At 35.3% G+C, this 20,048-nt stretch overlaps 1 protein-coding gene across 4 annotated transcripts in view; it reads left to right on the top strand.

Moving 5' to 3' along the window:
* Positions 1-20,048, top strand: part of ADD2 (adducin 2) — a 165,619-nt gene that overhangs the window by 85,740 nt on the left and 59,831 nt on the right. The window contains exons 1-2 of one of the 4 annotated variants that reach the window (XM_051975486.1): positions 8,090-8,223; positions 19,440-19,477. The exons of 1 other annotated variant lie outside the window; for it this stretch is intronic. The gene's annotated coding sequence lies outside the window, so the exon portion shown is untranslated. Of the gene's footprint in view, positions 1-8,089; positions 8,224-9,993; positions 10,057-19,439; positions 19,478-20,048 lie in introns of those variants that run through there. 2 more of the 4 variants (XM_051975484.1, XM_051975483.1) reach the window with 2 other exon arrangements.

Below are 20,048 nucleotides of genomic sequence, written 5' to 3'. Positions count from 1 at the left end.
GAATATAAAGGAGGAAAGGCAAGGAAAAGAAAAAAGAGCAAGTATTTTCTGAATATTATGGACATGGTGCTGTGCTGAGTGTTTTTTATAAATATTATTTCATTTGATCCTCATAACAATCCTTTAATAGCGTACAATTAGTTCCCCAATTTTATAGTTGAAAAAATTGAAGCAAATAGGAGTTAGCTGACTGGTCCAAGGTCACACAGCTAGGACATGTCTGTGGCTGGATTTGAACTTGGATTTTCTAGACTCTGACTTAGGGTTCTATCTTCTGTGCCACCAATTACCTCTTCTTTAATCTCATTTTTATTTATTAAAATCTAATCTGTTGACCCATCTGACAGTGCCAAGGGTTTTGGAGTTGAAAATTTTCTTTCTGGGTCCTCAGTAAATGTGATGACTGAGGAGGTGGTGATTGCTGCACTAATAAGAGAAATTGCCATGTCACACATCCACAGAAGTTGCTCCCCAGGATGATGACTATGAGAGCTGACCAGGAGGCAAGTGGCTTGGGAATGCTGCAATTCCTAAGGCTCTTGGGGCTTACCTGCCTATTTTGAAGCATCAGAAAGAGATTCAGAATTTGAATCAAGTTCTCTTTCTTATACCCTGCTTCTTCAAGTTCAAGGGGAGTCCTTAATTCTAGAGTTTTGAGATTTAGTTCACATCCAGTTCTTTTCCTAGAAAACTGGATATGTTCACTAAAAATATACTTTTTGTGACTTTTGAGGTCCTCTAGTACAGAAGCATCAAGCACAATTAGAAATGGGGCAATTAAACTATACATAAGGCTGCTTGATGCTGCTATTCATAAACCACACATGCAATCAACCCTCAATTTTGTAGGAGTGAAGTTCCTAGAAAATGGTGCAAACATAAAAAAGTGAATGTTACGACATCAAACCTATGGGAAATAGAGGATTAGGGTCCCATGACTACTGAAAACTGTAATCTTTCACTAGAGATTGTTGAAAATGTGCTTTCTTGAGCACGTTTTATAAGATATTCATTTTGATAACATGCATTTTTCCTGACACAATAATCACAAAATAATATGCAAAACATTTTTTTGTTAGTAATTCCCTAGAATTCAGCGACCTTTTGTGCTAATATCCCAATAAAAATTGATTTCAGACAACAAAAAATTTTCATAACACATGAAATCTGCTGTTTCATACAGCAATAAAACTCAAACTAAAACATTTTCTAACCTGAATTCTATCTCCCACTGTATCAGATAGCAGTGTGAGAGCATTGTTACTGTACAATATACTTCTGTAAATTGCCCTCTGAAAACCAAGGAAAAAGTTGCTGGGATTTTAGTTACTGCTGTTGGAAAATGCTGAAATTAATGAAGTCCTCAGGATCACCTCCTACACTCTTGTCCCCCTATTTGATGCATGAAATTGGCAATTTCTGCTTTATGGGCTTTTAAAGATCGTTAAAGATCTCAGAGTATGGGAGCATAGCAAAGGCAAGTTGACATTGAACCTTGAGGCTGATTCATGATGGGCTCAGCAGCCTTGATGTCTCTAATATTATATAATGATTGCAAAGTACTTTGTGTTTCTTATTTCATTTGATACAACAATATTGGGAAGTAGATGTTACCATCATTCCCATTTTATAGATTAAGATATTGAGACCAACAGAGATTAAGTGTCTTTCTGAAGGTCACTCGTCCCTGTAAGTATTTAAGACCAGAGTCAATGATCTCTCTGTCTCCAAGTTCAGAACACTCTCCCTAGTCCCATCTCTATTGCTGGAAAAATGAGGCAGAAATTCCCAAATTCTTCTTAAATTCCAAATTTTTCTTAAAATGTTATAGAAATACAGCAGCCAATTTTTCTTCCTAATTCTGTCTTGATTAATCTAACAATAATTGGTGCTCCTTGGACACACGTCAGCTAACAAGGAAAGCAACTCCAAAGCATAGTACTACAAAGGGAAATACTGATCCAATTTTTAAAATTGAGAATCCAAAAAGTCAGTGATACACATTTGAGAAAGTCAGTATTGATCACGGGATTGAAAAAACATTACTGCCTGACTTTTAACATCAAGATCTTGCACAAGGGTTCTTTTTAAGGAGGGTTTAAAAATTTTTTTTCAAATATGTGCAGAACCAGATAAGGTTTTATCCTAATGTTTGCACTAAGGCTCAAAGTTCACTATCTCAATCCCACACCCTGACAGGGGTGTAGCAAGATCTGGTGAAGGAGAATCTTGCCTCCAGATTCTGCCCTTCCAAGAAGCTATTTCCAAGTTATTTCCCATCTCTTCCCCCACAATTCATCTCTTGTATGGAATGCCTTACACCACCCTGCCCTTAATCCCCTTGGAAATAAGAAACATCTGGCAAAATATCTGTGCATAGTTTATTGAGCAGTATTCATACATTCATTCAACAACCATTTATTGGGCATCAAGGTGTCCAAGACACACAAATTATGACATATAAGTTTCTAGGCAGGATTTAAATTAAAAATAAAGGAAATGTACTCTGGAGGCCAAGCTCATATTTCATCTTTTTATTCAATAGATGTAGAGGATGAAACTTCTTTTAACCTATACCAAAGTCTCCCTTCCCTTCTTTTTTTCATCTTCCATCTGTCGGGTAAAATGTAAATGTGCCAAAGGAATCCAGATCTTTAAAGGTGTCAGAGAAAGGCTCTAATCTTGTCACAGCCAATTGTAAAACAATCATTGGATAAATATATTTCTGGGTTTGCATAGACAAGAGTAAAATGTCCTGAAATTTATACAGCTGAGAAATCATCGGATCAGCCACCAATTCATCAAACATTTGGTTAGCACTTATTGTGTGCAGAGCACTAAGCTGAATACTTCAGGAAAAAAAAAAGTTTAGAGAAAAGCTGCCTCTTGCAGCTGATAGTTTCAGTGAGCTAGGGCGGTGATAATTTCCCCCAGCAGAATAGATGAGAACAATTTGTTCCAATATCCATGAACATGGCTGAAGCAGGTGCTCTGGAAGCCTTAGAGCTTGGTCAGACATTGAAGATGTCCAAGGTCATCCACTGTACAGTTTGGTCAGATATTTAAAATGCCCAAGGTCACCCACTGCCTCACAAGCTATTACTAGTCTTTCTGACTGTTGTCTTGCCACTTTCATAATTCTGGAAGAGAGAGTGAAGTTGATGACTTTGTGCAGCTTTGCCTTATCTAAATCCAATTCATGCATGAATCAAGACATCATCCATGAAGTCATTAGTCGTCTTTGAAAACAAAGGGAGAATGACAACAATAGTCTAGTATGGGGAGAAGACAAATATAGATGACCTTGATATACAATATTGCATGGCAGATTTTTTTTAAAAGTACAAAACAAAGTATGTCAAGGGGAATAGTGTAAGAAGATTGAAAAAGTAGGATGGAGGCAGGTTATGAAGGTCTTTCAGTTCCAAAGAGAGCATTTTATATTTGTTCCAGAGTATAATAGGGAGACACTGGAATTTGCTGAAATGGAGAGGATGACACAGTCAGACCTGTAATTTAGGAAAATCATTTTAGAAGCTGAGTAGACAATGGACTGGGATGGAGAAAGATTTGAATGAAGAAGACCAGCAGAAAGGTTATTGAAGAAGTCTTGATAAGAGATATTGAAGGCCTACACAAGGGTCATGGCTGTGCCAGAGGAAAAAAGGGGATGTATACAGTGGATATTATGAGGCAGAAATGACAAGATTTATTAATAAATTGAATGTGTAAGATGATAGGAGTTAAGAATGATACCAAGATATCTACAACCTGGGTAACTACAAGAATTTATTATCCTTGACTGTTATAGGAAAGTTAGGAAAAAGGAAAGGTTTATGGGAAAGGATAATTAATACCGCTTTGGGCATGTTGAGTTTGAGATGCCTATAGGACATCTAATTTGAGATTTCCAAGAGGTTGTTAGTTATGTGGGACTGGAACTCAGGAGCAAAGTTAGTTCTGAATATTTGGATCTTGAAATTATCTGCATAAAAACAATTGAGGAAACTGAGGCAAAAAGAGATTAAATTGCTTGCCCAAGTTCACACATGAGTAAGGATCTGTGGCTGGATTTGAATTCAAGTTGTAACTGATTTCGGGCCTAACCCACTGTGCCATCAGTTGCAACAATGTCAAATGCTGCAGAGAGATTAAAAAAAAATGAGAAATGAAAAAGCAATCAAGAGATCATTGTTAATTTTGGAGAAATTGGCTTCCATTGAATGAGACAATGGAAACCAAAATACAGTAGAGAAGTGAAAATAAAGAAAGGTTCATTTAAATGCTTCTGTTGTATAGGGTGGTAGCTAAAAGCTATGAAGGGAAAGCTTAGAGATTACAAAGTGATGGTCATGGGTGATACAAACTGCTGAAAAAATGGGAATGGATGAAATCAAGAGTGCATGTGGAAAGCTTTGCCTTCTCAAGAAAAGACATTTAGAAGAACATGCAATAAGGACGAGGAGAAAAAAATGGAGCTTTCAGTGAATGTCTTCAATTTTTTTGGCGAAGTATGAGTTGAATTCCTGAGATAAGAGGGTGGAAGTACTGTGAGGGTAGGGAAGTTGAAGAGAGATGAGAATATTTGGAACAGTCACTGTAGTGAGTGGGATAGCAAACTTATTAGGAACATGGAAAGAGTTTGCCTTGCTGCTGTGAGGACCGGATTTATAGCTAGTAAACATTAGATAAGGGTAATAAAATATTTAAAACTGAAATTTCTCGATTATAAATATTTTAACTTATAATTTAAAATTGCAAATTACTAGCTGAGTGATCCAGGGAAAGCACTTACCTTTTCAAAATTTTATTTTTCTCTTCTGCAAAATGGGAAAAATATAAACTATACTGCCAACTTTATGAGATTATCATGAAGAAAACACTTTATAAACCTTAAAACTTTATAGAAATGTGATCTCCTCTTCCTTCTACTGCTGTTATTGCTATTTTTATTTCTAGTCAGTGGTCTTTTTCCCTTCCTTCCCTTCATTTCACTTCCTCTGAGAGCCCCGAGTTAATAAGTTTGGAATAAAAATATAAGCATATCCCTAAGGTCCAGTTTACATAAACTAAATATACCCTCCTGATACTGTGAACCGGACATTGTATTGCTCAACCTCAATAATCTATAACAAGTGGATTTTTGTTGGTTCTTTTTTTGAAAATAAAGATATTTGGAAAGTATAGTAGCTCTGAAGTCACAGGATCTGAGTTCAAATCTTCAGATACTACATTTATAATTTTGGGCAAATCACTTAACCTACTTTGAATCTCGGTTTCCTCTTCTGTAAAATGAGATTGAACTAAATAGCCCCAGGTCCTTTCCAGTTCTAGTTTTATGATTCCTAGCCAACTCCAAGCCATATTCTCTTTATATGTCCTTGATCACTTAAAATCTGTGAAACTCAGTTTTCTCATCTAAGGTTCTTTTCAGCTTTAAATCTATAATCCAGTATCTATCTATCACAATCTATCACAACTCTTGCTCTAGCTAGCTCATATCCTCATTGTTCATCCTTTCTTTTTTCCTTTGCACTGGGCCTTACCCTTTCTTTTCAGTCTCACCTCTACTCTACTTCCTTCTATCTCTCCTTCAATAGAAGTCTGGCCTTGTCTTGGGAATTACATTCTTGAATTTAGAACTAAAAAGAATTTTAAATATCATTTGGCCCAAATCTCTCATTTTACAAGTATCTTAGGTGATTCGCTCACAGATCTTATATAAGTTCAAGAGTATACTGGTCAATGTTTTACTACATACTTTCTGAAAAAAAAAGTACTATGACCTGTAATTTAACTCTTCATTATTAGCATTTTTCCCATCACTGTCTTGAATCTAGACAATTAGCAAAACAACAAATTAAGCCACAATTTGTAGCATTCACTGATTGGACAATTAGTTATAGGTTGAGACAGATCTCATACAAGTTGCAGAGCTAGATTTGAACCCAAGCTTTCTGATTCAAAATTCAGTGATCTTTCTTCTGTACCATATTGACTCATTGTAGAGAAATAGAAATCCAGCCTCAGAAAATGAAATAATTTACCAAAAGAAGAGCCTCAAGATAAAAGTTTGAATTAAATTGAATGTTTCTTTTATATAATAATTCTCCTTGTATAATTCCTGAGAGAAGAGGATATAGGATGATATTTTTTAGACCAGCAGGTTCTTAACTTAGGGTATATATACTTTAAAAGGATTATTTTAATATAATTAGTTTCCTTTGTAATTTTATGCATTTTATTTTGTAAATTTAAAAACTTTTGTCTTCCAAGTAGTCCACAGACATCATCAGGCTTTAGTTTCTTTGTATGTGAAATTAAAGGGCTAAACTAATTGCTTTCTAAGGTCACTTAGGGTTCTCACATTATGTTTTAAGGTCCATTCTAATTAAATCATTCAATGAATGTGCCTAGCAGAGTCCTGTATGATAGTGGACACTCACTATCACAAGTACTGGAAAATGAGTAGTTGCCCATCAATTGGAGAATGGCTGAATAAGTTATGGCATATGAAAGTAAAGGAATATTATTGATATACAAAAAGTGATGAACAAGTTAGTTTTAGAAAGACCTGGAAAGATTTATGTGAACTAATGCTGAGCAAAACAATCAGAACCAGGGAAACATTGTACACACTAACAGCAAGTTTGTGGGATGATCAACTATGAAAGATTTGTTTCTTCTCAATGGTTCAGTGATCCAAGGCTATCCCAATAAACTTTGGATAGAAAATGCCATCTGCATCCAGAAATAAAACTGTGGAGATTAAATGCAAATGAACACATGCTATGTTCACTTCTTTTTTCTTCCATTTTTTCTCTCTTGTGGTTTTTCCCTTTTGTTCTGATTTCTTCCCCAAAATGATTCATAAAGAACCATGTATTTAAAAAGTTAATATACACATATAACCAGAAAAATAAAACAAGAAAACAACAACAACAACAACAACAAAAACATTAAGTACTAAATCCATGTAGAATGAGTACTCCTTGAAGGCTCAGTGTGTCAGAATACAAAGATTTGTTTTGAATGAAAGAGATTTCAGGACTCATCTGAGCCAAAAGAGATCTTAGATATCACCTAACCCAACCCTTTAATTTTAATAATTAGGAAATCAGAACCCAGTGAAAGGTGAAATGATTCCCCAATGAACACGTTTACACATGCCTCATATATGGTAAGCATTTAATGTATGTTTGTTGACATGATGCCTCATATAAGAACCAGGATTTGCTGCCCTATCCTCCCCGCCTCCAAATTCTGTGTGTTTGTACAACTCTTCATATCTATATCCATGTTTATATATGTCTTTATCAGGACTGACTCTCCAGGACCAGGGAGGAAAATGGACTTAAGGCTCCTATAGCAGGCAAAAAATAGATAATTCTGTCTAACTAAAGTATTAAAGTATGTTAATTCACTTATATTACTCCTTATGTAATTCCTGGGTGAAAAGGAGATAGGAAGATTTTTTTTTAAATGCCAGAGCATTCTTAACCTGAGATCTTTGAACTTAAAAATATTGCTATTTTAATATAATTGGTTTTCTTTATAATACCATATATTATTTTATATGGTATTATATATTTATATTTATATATAATATAATATAAATAACTTTTAATTTATGAACTTAAAACTTTTTCTCCTGAGGAGTCCACAGACATCACCAGATTGCCAAAGGAGATTATAACACAAAGAAGTCCTGCTTTAGATCATTTAATTTGGGTTCCTTTGGTATAATGGGCAATGTGGTGCTGGGCTTGAATCCTGACTTAAGACCCACTATCTAAAGCATTCTAGCTCTGTTTCTCTACCTCTAAGATGGTAATGGGGTGAGGTTAGATTAGATAAATTCCAAGGTCCCTAAAAGCCCTATCTCCTAGCACCTCTTTGTCTTTTCATGGCCTATGGGGAAGAATATGTCCTCAGTACAAGTGCAGCAAGCAAAGGATTAGATAATTCTGCCCTACTAAAAGGCTGGCCATAAGGACAGGATGACAAAAGTCAAATTTACCTCCAGCTGGGAACTGGAAGATGGGAGGAGGTTTCTGTTTATCTAATCAGAACACCAGGGTGCAATTTGGTTGCTGAAAAACTTGCTTATTTTACAAAGCGCGGGAAGCAAGAGCAGTCCATCCTTGTCCTTTCCACCTTCTGATGTCCCATGGCCTGCGAAAACCCCTTTCCTGGGGTTGTGAGACCCTGGATTTCTAAGAGGTTAGTCGGGGTCTGACTTGAAGTACATGGATTGGGATCCCACAGCTCTGGGGGCTTCCCCTGTCTGACCCTAGAGCTTGGTAGACATGTGGCCTCAGAACAATCAGCTTCTCTGGGATGGAGTTGGGATTTGGGGGTAGGTACAGAGTTCAGAGACATATGAATGTGAGCCAGGTAGCCAAATAGCTTCAAATGTCAAAGTGGAAAATGATGGCACAGGACAAGGATCCTGGGGCTTTGGGGTGATTACAAGCTCAAAAGGAACTAGACATGGCATGAACACTGGTTATAGAATCAGAAGATATGGACTGAAATAATACTTCGATGATCCTGAACAAATCATTTAACTTGTCAGGGCCTCCATTTCCTTATCTACAAGGGTTAGACTAGATTATTTCTGAATTTCCTTCCAGCCATGAAAACTATAAGCTTATGTGGCAGCTAGATGATGAAATGGATCAGAAGATGGGGTCAGGAAGTTCTAAATTCAAATTCTGTCCTTTACTAGCTATGTGATCTTAACCTCTCTAAATTTTAGTTTCTTTATCTGTAAAAATTAGGGTAACTATAGAACCTACTTCACAGAGTTATTGTGAAGATCAAGTGAGAAAAAAGAGGTAAAGTGCTTTGTAAACTTTAAAGCCCTCTATAAATATTGTGTTATTATTATTACCCTTTATAAATGAATAAAATTTAAATTTGCATGAATAGAAGCAGTGTTCAGAAAGGAAAATAGTAATACTTTAGTATTTTGCCCTAGACAGAATCTTGAATCCACTTGTGAACAAGCCATTTAAGGAAAGATGTCAGCAAGATGTCTAGAGGAGGGTGACCCTGATAATTGAGGAGCTCAGGGAAGCATCCATGAAACTGTACAAAAAAAAGGGTTAGGAATCCTCATATAGACTTTCTATTGGGGAGGAGGGGAATGATCTTCAGAACATATCCCTCAGCCACATACCACCAACTGGAGCCTCCATAATTATAATGGAAAAAGTACAGGTTTTGGAGTCAGGCAATGGGGATTTAAATTCTGACTTTGCTACTTATGACCTATGTGTTCTTAGACAAATGACAACCTCTCTGGGCTGTTTTCTTATCTGTAAATGAGTGGATTGAACTACAGAATCTCCAAAGATTCCTTCTACTTCAAATCAATGCTTCTATGACCCTACAGAGACTTGCCCAAACTAACTGAGAAGTAGCTTAGATTTTTAAAATCGTTTAGAAAATTCTGTTTCCAGCTCTTTTTAAAGTATGTAGATATGAATTATTATAAATAAAATAACATTTTGCTAATTGTGATAGCTTCATACTATCATTAGCTAATATCTTAAAGCACAATATATAGTTGGGAATGGTTCATTGCTAAGAATAGTGGATTTAAATGCATATTTCAGATAATCTTAATTTTGAATTTTTTGTCTGAGATATGATTGGGTCATAATTTTTTTTTGTTTAATACAACTTATGGATTTCTTCTACTAAAAATAGAAGTTTCAGTGCTATTATTTTCTTGTTGTTCACATGCATCTACATTATAAATATCATCTTCAATCCTTAGTTTCTTTGCAGGAATCTTTTTAAGGAACATGTGTATTTTGGAAGATTTAGTTTGACTAAAAGTAAATAATGTACTCTATAGATTCACTTGCCCAGACACACATAATCTGAATTATGTCATAATATACTGAAAGTAAACCTACCATTGACGATATAATCAACCTTTTCACATTGTGGAATTCCCACTCTTTTCTCATTAATTTACAGATAAGAAAAGAACCCAGAGAGGCTGTCATTTGTCCATGGACACATAGATCATAAGTAACAAAGGTAGAATCCCCATTCCTTGATTCCAAAACCTGTACTTTTTCCATTATAATCATAGCAGCTCCAGCTGGTGGTATGTGGTATAGTGGTATGTTCTGAATGTGTTACGTTTGAATTGTGTTACATGTGTTACATGTGGAATTGTGACCATATGACTATGGACATGGTGAGGGTGGTGTCGTGTGAATCTATATATTAGTAAATCTTAATTTTTTTCTTTTTAAGTTAACAATAAATATAAATACAAATTTTAGTATGTTCTTCCTATATCTCTCTGGATTAAATTGTCCTGGGATACATGCATCCTCATTTTAAAAACCACTAATCCGGAAAACGAGTTCTAAAGCAGAGAGAGCTGTTGCTCTTGATGCATGCATCCCAATACTCAATGCAATGGCTTGAATAGAGTAGAAAACAAATACTTCTTAAACATATTTACTATATTAGTAATTACAATTAATAATATATTTAAAGCAAATGCTTCTTAAATATATTTATAAATATACCAGACAGCCATACTTTTTAATTTGTAGGCTTCATGATAAGTTTGGTATATTTGAAAAAACATTTTATTATTATTATTTATTTTATGTTATAGGAACTGAATTCTATTTTATGTCATAGGAACTGAATACTTGATTCTGTCTCTATAACTTGTATGACCTGGGGAAAGCACTTTAACTTTTCTGAAACTCAAATTCTTTATCTATTGGTCTATATCACCTTTCAATCCTTTCTAGCTCTAAATCTATGAACATATGCTTTCTGTAAACTTCAGTTTCTCTCAATATAAGATAATAGGACTATACACTTATTTTTCTTGGCTTATTCCATACTTTTGAGAAATTTCAGCTTATTATCAATTTTAATACGCTCACTCTGAACATTTTAGTTATTAATATATTTTTCCCTTTGCCTTTTTTATTGTTCAATCTTTCAAGAGAAGGTTATATCTTTAAAATGGGTAGTCATAAGTTGGCATTGGTAATAATAATAATAACAAAACTAGTATTTATAGGTTTGTAAAGTTTAAGTTTTGTAAAGCACTTTACTCACTTTATCCTCACAACTACCCTACGAGGCATGTAATAGAATTATTTTTCAGATAGGGATATTGAGACAAATAGAAGTCAAGTGACTTGCCCAGATTCAAATAGTGTCTGAGGCTAAATTTTAAGTTGGTTCTTACTGACTCTAGGGCAACACTCTAACCACTGTAACACCTAGCTTCCTCAGGATTTTCATTTCATATTCATATTGCAGCAACAAGAGGCTTAAGTATCTCACCCAAAGTGGCCAGAGAAAAATTTTAATAATTCCTGCAAGTGTGGCAGACTGATGGAATAGCAGAGAACAGGTTTGAAAGTCAAAAGACTAGAATTTATCTCCTTGCTCTTAGAGCTTCTAGTTGTGTAGTTTTGGACAGATCCTTCTATCTCTGTTTCTCCTTCTCTAAAATAAGGAATAATCTTTCATGATTCTAAGACATTTTTATCATTGAATCATGTTTCTTCTGCTTCAAGCATTGAGCTGGATGCATAATTACATTTATTACATTGTTGAGTTATAGATCTAGCTCATATTATAATGTATTAAAGAACCAATAAGGACAAAATATATGCCCCACTTTTTTGGGATGTCATCATGGAGGACAACTAATATCTACAATGACCCATATCTTGAAACCCCTCAAAAGCATTAAAAACTAGACTGGAGGGATCATAGATCAGGGCAGAGAAATGACTTGATATACTTTTAAGCTCTGATATGTTGCAGGAAGCCCTTAGAGTGGACATTCAATTGAGAATAAAGAGTCTGGATTCTTATCTTACCTTGGCTTTGGGCTTGCTAAAGGTTCTTTTGCTTGGGTATCCATCTGGCTAGAGATGCTGAAGGGTCTTCTGTTTGGGTAGCCATTTGGCTAGAGATGCTGAAGGGTCTTCTGTTTGGGTAGCCATCTGACTAGAGATAAGTCCTAGTACTTATGCATCCCGCATGTGATAAAGATAAATGAGAAGAGGAGAATGAATGATTTTCTTGGGGAAAAAGAAATAGTATGCAGGACATTTAGAAGTAGCTTCATAGAATTCAGAGTTAGAGGAACCTCACAGATCTTTTAGCCTAAGCTGTAAATGACTAAAAATACTTGCTTAACTATTCCTAACAAGGGGTCAGTCTGACTCTGCCTGAAGACTTTCAGTGGTGGAAAATTCACCACCTCCTAAAGTTATCTAGAAGCACTTTGTAACTACTTGTGCCAGGCATTCTGCCAAGTGCTGGCAATAAAAAGAAAGGCAAAAATAGTCTCTACTCTCAAGGATTTCATAATGTAAGTGGGGAGACAACATAGAAACAGAAAGAACTCTATATAAACAAATCATATATAGGATAAATTGGAGATAATCTCAGAGGGAAAGCACATGCATTAAGAGGAATTGGGAAAGGTTTTTTTTTTTTTTGCAGAAGATGTGATTTTAGCCAACAATTAAGCCAGGAACTGGGGCAGCTAGGTGGCATAGTGGATATAGCACCTAGCCTGGAGTCAGGCCTAAGTTCAAATCTGTCTTCAGATACTTTCTAGCTATATGTGATCTTGAGCAAGTCACTTAATCTTGTTTGATTCAATTCTTCATCTTTTAGATAATCTGGAGAAAGAAATGGCAAACCACTCCTATGTCTTTGCCAAGAAAACTCAAAATAGGTTCATAAAATCAGACATGACTGAGAAACAATAATAAAGCCAGGAGATAAGGATGAAAAGGAAGAGAACTCTGGGAATGGGAAATAGCCAGTGAAAATACATGGAATCAGATTCTTCTCATCCTTTCTCCTTCCTCCTTTTCTCCCTTTCTCCCTTCTTTTCTTCCTCCCTTCTTTTTTCCTTCCTTTCTCCCTTCTTCCTTCTTTCCTCCTTCTTCCTTCCTTCTTCCTTCTCTCCTTCCTCCTTCTTTCCTTTCTCTTTCTCTTCTTTCTCCTTTCTTCCTCTTTCTCCCTTTCCTTTCTTTTATCCAAGAATCATATAGATACATAAATTACTCTAAAGTTCAACTTCCTTATTATATAGGTGAAGAGATTGGTCCAGGGAGGGAAATTACTTGCCCACAACTCTCAGCTAATAGTAAGTAGCAGAACTAGGGTTTGAACCTAATTCCTCTAACTACAAATCTGGCACTTTTTCTAGTGCAATCTACTGTTCCCTAGATATTTGAAGAGATATAATAGCTTTTCTTTACCCATATCTTCTCTTCTGCCATTTAAGCTTTCCTAGTTAACTTCACATCTGTGTGTAACATGATTTCAAATCCCCTCTCAACCCTGTTCTTGGTCCTTGAAATCCTTTCCTGTTTGTCATTGTTATTCCTAAATTTTAGTGCTTAAAACTGAACACAGTATTTCCTATGTGGCCACACCTGGCCAGAGAACAAGTAGGAATACCACCTTCTTATCTCTTTTGTGTTTCTATCTTTTTGGTAGAGGGCATAAACTAGAAGCTTCTCCTCTACACTCCCATGATGATTAGATGGCAATGTTAAGAACACATGAGGATCAGTTTGGTTGGGACCCATTACTTTCCAGTGATACTTGAAGCAGTCCTTGAAAAATAGTCCTTTTATAGACTTAAAGTACTAAGACCCACTTTTCAAAAACATCTGGATAATTTCCTTGGTTCAGGAGAAAATTCCCTGAACTGGGAGTCCAACGATCTGCCCTCAGGCTATATTACTTATGTGATCTTGGAAAAATACCTTAACTTCTCTGATCACCTGTGAAATAAAAGAATTGAACAAGAAGATCCCTGGGGGTCCTTCAAATTACAACAATCCACTGCCTGCGCAGTGTGTGCGCTGCATATGTGTGTGTGCGCGCATGCACACACACACACACTCAAAACAAATTTGCACACAGGTGTATGTGTGTATGTGTGTGGCAGCCAGGTAGCACCATAGTGTACAGAGTGTTGGCTTTGGAGTAAGGAAGACTTTGAGTTCAAATCTGGTTTCGGATACTAACTGTATGACTCTGAGAAAACCCTGTTTGCCTCAGTTTCCTCATATGTAAAATGAGTTGGAAAAGGAAATGACAAACCACTCTGGTATCTTTGCAAAGAAAGAATTGTGATCACAGAGTTGGACATGACTGAAAATGATTGAACAACATAGGTAATAGATAGATAGATGGATAGATGTATGTATGTATGGATAAATAGATAAATAGATGGATAGATAGATGATTGATAGATGGATGGATAGAGAAATAGATGGATAGATGTATATGTATATGTAAGGATGGATGGATGGATAGACAATAGATGGATAGATAGATAAATTGATGGATAGATGAATAGACAGTTAGATAGGCTTTTGATATTCAGATAAGAATAATGATGGGCGCCATGGATCCCTTTTCTGGCTTTTCTTTTTGCTTAGAGAGAAGATTTAGGAAAGTGGGGATAAGCTAGCATCTCAAGACAAGGTTTCCAGGCAACAGGGAACGGGGCCTGTTGCCAGGGGAGCAGCAGGCTGAGCAGGGAGTTGTGCTGTGCTGGGAATGACATCTTTGCAAACAGAGAGGAAGTCATCCGATCAGGACAGTCTCCAGGCAAAGTTACCAAGGAGGGAACTTGGTCTCTGGTGCCCCCCCATGGTTCCTTTCAGCACTCTGAGCAAATCACTCCTCTCTAGGCCCATTTCCCCTTCTATAAAACGAGGGTTGGACTGGATGAGATGTAAGGTCCCTTCTGGCTCTGAGTCCCCTTCTCTGATGAGTCCTTTACGGTTTTTTGGTCCCCTCCGCTTCCAAGGCCTCATTTACCTTACGACCCCTTATTTTACCCAAACTGGCTTCGTTCCCACTTGCCCAGAACTGTCCCTTATTGCTCATTTCCTACTCTCTACCTTTCTATCAATGAAGACTTTGTCCTCTTTATTATTCCTGCCAAGTTCTCTGTTAGTTGTCTGTTAAGTGAGCTGATCAAGGAAAGCATGCTAATGGGTTAATGACTGATAATATCACGCCCTAGGCATCTTAGCAGAAAAGGAACCATATTTGAAAGGAAAAGACCTACCTTGGAGGACTGGCTTTAATGCTTATACTCTTGTGGGGGAGGGAAGGTCATTGTATATTTCTGAATCTCAGTTTTCTCATCTCTAAAATGGGAGTCAAAGTATTTACACTATCTTCCTCACAGAATTATTAGAAGGATAGTGCTTTATTATTTTAAATGTTACATAATTATAAAATGTTTTTGATTATCCTTGCCAGAGATAAAAATTTTAATAGGGGGAGATGAATGCCTTAACTCATAGGAATAAAACTCTTAATTTCAGGTTCTCAGATATGATAGAAAACTAGAGATAGGGAAATATATTTTTTTAAGGAGTACTTTTCTAGGAACCCATGAAGATAAAATAAATCCTGTGTCATATGATATGTGGTAGTATGGTATAATATTATAATTGGTGGGTTTTTTTAAAAATCTGAGGCTCTTTCAGCCCAGAAATATTCTTACTATCACTAAGACAATGGAGTGAGGTTTTCCCACTCTCCCTATGATATATGTCAAGCTGCCCTTCTGTGATTTCATTTCATAATTTTCATTCATTAAATCAACAGACTTTATTTAGGCACTCACATGGGCTGGGACTTATGACAAAGTCTTCTCTCAAGGAATTTACAGACAAATCCGTAGGACTAGGACATGTATGTCAATGAATGATGCCAAGTCAAATGGGATGAGGTCAAAGAAAGGTTCTATTACAAATGTTCCAAAAAAACTTTTTTATTATATGGAAAGTCATGCAAAATTTATTTTCTTATTAGCTATTTTGCAAAAGAAAACACACACACACATAAATAAGAAAAATAAGGAAAGTGAAATAATATGACTTAAAAATGCCAATGTGACTCAGAAGTCATCAGTTTTCTGTAAGTGGGTATCATTTTTCATCATGGAGCTTTTGAAATTGTCTATTTGAAGAAACTTTGAGGAGAGAGAAAGATCATTGAACTATATATAAAGAATGGTGTCAAATTTATAAGAAACAGGCTATTTTCCAGTTGATAAATGGTCAAAGGATATGAACAATTTTCAGATGATGAAATTAAAGTCACCTATAGTCATATGAAAAATTCTTTAAATCACTATTGATTAGAGAAATACAAATTAAAACAACTCTGAGGTTCCATCTCACAGCTCCCAGATTGGCTGAAATAACAGGAAAAGATAATGATAAATGTTGGTGGAGATGTGGGAAAACTGGGACACTGATGCGTTGTTAGTGGAATGATCCAACCATTCTGGAGAACAGTTTGGAACTATGCCCAAAGAGGTATCAAACTGTGTATACCCTTTGACTCAGTATTGCCACTGCTGGGTCTGTATCCCAAAGGAAAAGGAAAAGGACTCACATGTACAAAAATATTTGTAGCAGCTCCATTTGTGGTAGCAAAGAATTATCAAATAAGTAGACGCCCATCAGTTGGAGAATGGCTGAATAAGTTGTGGTATATGAAGGTAATGGAATATGATTGTTCTGTAAAAAATGATGAACAAATTGATTTTAGAAAGACCTGGAAAGATTGATACAAAATGATGCTGAGTAAAACAAGCAGAACAAGGAATACATTGTACACAATAACAGTAAGAAAGTGCCACGATGATCAACTATGAAAGATTTGGTTCTCCTCAGTGGTTCAGTTATCCAGGGCAATCCCAATGGACCTTGGAAGGAGGGTGCCATTTGCATCCAAAAAAGAACTATGGAGATTGAATGTAAATCAACACATGCTATGTTCACTTCTTTTTTCTGTGTTTTTTTTTCCCTTCTTCCATGGTTTTTTCCCTTTTGTTCTGATTTTTCTCTCCCGATATGATTCATAAAGCAATATGTATTAAAAAATAATTAAATAAATAAAAGAAAGCAAGATCACTGAACTTAAAAGAGTCAAGGAAGGATATATTAGGACTATCATCCTACCCATTTCTGGTTAAAATGCCTCTCATACAGTTAAAAATTGAATAAGTTGTCTTGACTTCCATATTATATGAACTTGTATTCGCTAAATCTCTTCACCCACTCCATATCTTTTTTTTTTCCCCCCAGATGGACTACTGGCAAACCCTGCCCCTCCATATTGTATTTGGGAAGATGGTTTTTGGAACTCAAGTATAAAACTTTACATTTATTCCTACTAATTTCATCTTTAATTTCAACTAGTTTTTTTGCCTGCCAAAATCTTTTTGAATACTGGCTGTCATCCCTTATGTTAACTAAACCTTCCAACTTCATGTATGATATGATATTTGAGCTATATTTTGAAAATTTAAAAAGCAAGAAATTTTGAGATATAGAGGTGAGATGGAATTAATTTCAGATATGGGGGTCAATGAGTGAAAAAGCAGAGATGGGAGTGTAATATATGAAGAATAGCAAGAAAACCAGTTTAGCTAGAATTCAGAATATGAAAAAGGAAGTAATATGTACTAAGAATGGAAAGTTATATCCATAGACTGGAAAGGTAGACTATGAAGAATTTTAAGTCTCAACCAGAGAAGCTTGTATTTGAATCTAGAGGCATTAGGGAATCACTAAATGGTTTACTGAGGATGGGAATGATATGATCAAACCTAGGCTTTAGGAAAAATTATTTTGACAACTATGTGGAGAATATTTTGGAGAGGGGAAGAGAATTGATAAAAGGCTTCCATTTAGAAGGCTATTACAATAACCAAGACAAGAGGTGATAAAGACCTAAAGCAGGCTGATGTCTATTTGATAAGACATAGACATAGACATAGAAGGAGACAGTTACAAGAGATGTTGTTGAGGTAGAAATGCCAAAATTTGGCAACTAGTTGGATATATGAGAGAAGGGGGAATGAAAAGACAATAGTGTCAAGATTTCAAGACTAAATGATTGAAACAAACAATAGAATAGAATGAGGCATCAATAAAATGCAAATATATTATAGACTCATAAACACAAAATATTAGATATCAACTATACAACTCCCTAATTTTATAAATAAAAACATGGAGGCTTAGACTAGGGAAGTGACTTCAGACTTGTAGTAGAATCAATGTGATGGAATAATAAAGCTGGAAGCAGAGCCATACCCTTTTAGAGCATCTTAGGGTATTGATCCTCTAGGGTATCTAGCTAGAAGTCACTGTTTTCCCACTTACATTTGGAACTGCCTCCACTCCCTATTGCATATCCCTTTTTATTTCTATTTTCTTTTCCAAATCTGCCTTTGATAATACCTTATATGTAAATATATAGTACTTTATAGTAGACAAAATATATTCTCTCTTTATGTTTGTACATACAATAATTTCTGGGACTTAATACAAACTTCTACAATCAGTCCCATCTAAAAGGGACTGAAAAAATCATCTTATTTAATTATTTACAAATTCATTTGTTTATAGAATGCCTAAGAATTTGAAATTTATTGACAATTCATTAATATTGATCCAGGGGATCCTGGAAGCATGGAATATGTCCCAATAAAAGAGGAGCACAATAGACATACTGAATTCGTACTGAATATGATCATATATGATAAGTATTGACTATACATGTGTGTGCATATACATACACACATTTTCATATTTATTAAGTAGAGTAAGCCTATCTAGGCTCTAACTCCTTCACACAGAGTGTATGGACAAATATTTTGTGCTAACTTGATTACTATATTTTCACACAGGCATACTGAGGTTCTCAAAGAAAGATCACTACCATAAACAAATACTTAAATGGGAGTGACTATGTTATGTAATCCTCTTATCATATTAGCTCTAGATCCTCCAGCAATTTGACTTTTGTATAGAGAACGTACATTAATGGTACTTTTATATCTTAAATATCACAATTTACTTAATAATAAAGCAAAAAATATATATCATGATCCATAATCTTGGGTCAAATTCTCACATAAACATAGTAGGTTTCTGTGGGGGAGTGTGAGAAAACACAGAAAACTGTCAGGAGACATATGAGTGAGAAAAAGAGAAAATGAGAAAGTTACTCAATATAACTGATAATTCTGGAACTATAAAATTCTATGGCTTCTTTCTCAGGAATTTTTAAAAGTTCCTTCATGAACTTAGCTTTCAAATTGAACAGATGCTTCCATTACTAAACTCTGTTTACTTGACTATACTTGACTAGTATTTTAGTGGGCATGACATCTCAGCCAAGCTAGCTGATCTGCTGGGTGACTTTTCTGATTCTTTGTTTCCAAGCTGTTCTTCTGCTTAACTAGGCTCATTTTTCAAAAGCAGCTACAATATCCATCACTTCTAGCTTGGATCCACCACTTTAAGTTTGGAGGATGCAGTTTTAAAACCTGTCCTCTCATATTTTTTCTTTTCCTTTAGGTCCTATCTATGAATGACTCCATATTAACTTAGGACTGGTAACTAAATTCTCATTTTTCTGTAATCCCATAAAATATTATAGTATCAGAGCTAATAAGGAAAATTATTCCTAGGCTTATGCCTTTGTGGTTTTTTTTCAAACATTTATCCAGGACCCCCATTGTGGATGTTGTAGTTGACTCAGGTTTAACCTGAGATTAACTAAAATCATCTGATAAGAGAAAGTAACACTTAAAACAATTATCCCCCCATCACTGATACATATGGATGGAATAATCCCTAATCCCTATTACATATATACTTTTTACTTCTTTGTCTTTCAATCTGCTTTTGATGATATCTAACATGTAGGTATATAGTACTTTGTATTATATTAAACATAGTATCTCTTTTATATATCATAACAACTCTATGAAGTAAAGAAAACATTTCTTATTGAGTTTTAATAATATTTTTTCAACTATATGAAAAACAATTTTTAATATTTGTGGATTTTTTAAAATTTTGACTTCCAAATTCTCTTTTTCCCTCCTCGCCTTTCTCTCTGAGAAACTATCTGATATAGCTTATACGTGTGCAATCATATAAACATTTTTCCATGATAGCCAT

Source organism: Antechinus flavipes, chromosome 2 (assembly GCF_016432865.1).
Source record: "Antechinus flavipes isolate AdamAnt ecotype Samford, QLD, Australia chromosome 2, AdamAnt_v2, whole genome shotgun sequence".
Classification (NCBI taxonomy): Eukaryota; Metazoa; Chordata; class Mammalia; order Dasyuromorphia; family Dasyuridae; genus Antechinus; species Antechinus flavipes.
This window is presented reverse-complemented; position numbering and strand designations above follow the sequence as displayed.